Genomic DNA, 1,641 nt, shown 5'->3' with positions numbered 1-1,641 from the left:
GATTATTTGCAAATGAAAGAAACAGAAAATAACTGTCAATCTCCCTCGGTCTGGGGCTCCATGAAAGATCTCACCTTGTGGAGAGAGGAATCATCCCAGAACTACATGGAATGATCTTGTCAATGATCTCAAGGCAGCTGAAAACATAGTCACCAAGAAAACAATTGGTAACACACTACGCCTGAAACGACTGAAATCTTGCAGTGCCCGCAAAGTCCCCCTGCTCAAGAAGCACATGTACAGGCCCATCTGAAGTTTGCCAGTGAACATCTGAATGATTCAGAGGAGACCTGGGTGAAAGTGTTGTAGTTCGGTGAGACCAAAATCGAGCCTTTTGGCATCAACTCAACTCGCAATGTTTGGAGGAGGAGGAATGCTGCCTATGACCTCAAGAACACCATTCCCACCATCAAACATGGAGGTGGAAGCATTATGCTGTAGGTTTTTTTTTTTTTCTGCTAAGGGGACAGGATAACTGCATTGCATCAAAGGGGTGATGGATGGGGCCATGTACCATTGTCAAATCTTGGGTGAGAAGCTCCTTTCCTTAGCCAGGGCATTGAAAATGGGTTGTGGATGGGTATGACCCAAAACACACTACCAAGGCAACAAAGGAGTAGCTCAAGAAGAAGCACATTTAAGTCCTGTAGTGGACTAGCCAGTCTCCAGACCTTAATCCCATAGAAAATCTGTGGAGGGAGCTGAAGGTTTGAGCTGCCAAACATCAGCCTCCAAACCTTAATGACTTGGAGAGGATCTGCAAAGAGAAGTGGGACAAAATCCCTCCTGAAATGTGTGCAAACTTGATGGCAAGAAACGTCTAACCTCTGTGATTGCCAACGAGAGTTTTGCCACCAAGTACTAAGTCATGTTTTATGAAGGGATCAAATGCTTATTTCACTCATTAAAATGCAAATCAATCCATAACTTTTTAAAAATTTTGTTGTTGTTTTTCTGCCTCTCGCTCTTCAAATAAACCTACCATTAAAATTATACACTGATGATTTCTTTGAGTGGGCAAACGTACAAAATCAGCAGGGGATCAAATAATTGTTTCCTTTCACTTTACGACCAAACTTAACATGTGAATAGCTTTGAATATCTATGAACACTGGAAATCTATTCCCAAAGCAGGCATACAATATATAATATCCTGTAGCTTTCCTCACAGTGTCAGAGAACTTCAACAATGCATGCACTGATTGAAAAGGTCACTTTGTCTGACTAGAAAGGGACTGCTAATGATAGCATGAGATGATACTCGAGCTGACACTTAAACACCGTAATTCAGTGCTCTGTACCATCATCCAGAGAAACTATTGTTTTGGGTCATGACGTGTCTGGAAAGTCATTTAATAGCATTTCCACTCGAGCTGGCTATGTAAGAGTGTTTTTTTGTTTACAAGCCCATGGCAAACTGTGATTTAAAATCTAATTTAATCCTGAAAATAAAAACAGAAAAAAGTTCTGTCTACATTTATTCAGCCTCATGTTTCTCCTGAAACTGTATGACTTTCTTTCTTTGGTGCAATGCAAAACAAGATATTTTGAAGATCTGTTTTTGTCCTTGCAATGAAAACACACTGGTTTCTCGAACAATACTGGAGCCTAGTGAACTGTAAGAAATCTTACATGGCATTG

The sequence above is a fragment of the Garra rufa genome, chromosome 6 (genome assembly GCF_049309525.1).
Source record: "Garra rufa chromosome 6, GarRuf1.0, whole genome shotgun sequence".
In the NCBI taxonomy this organism is placed as follows: Eukaryota; Metazoa; Chordata; class Actinopteri; order Cypriniformes; family Cyprinidae; genus Garra; species Garra rufa.
Note: the sequence above shows the minus strand (reverse complement) of the source record.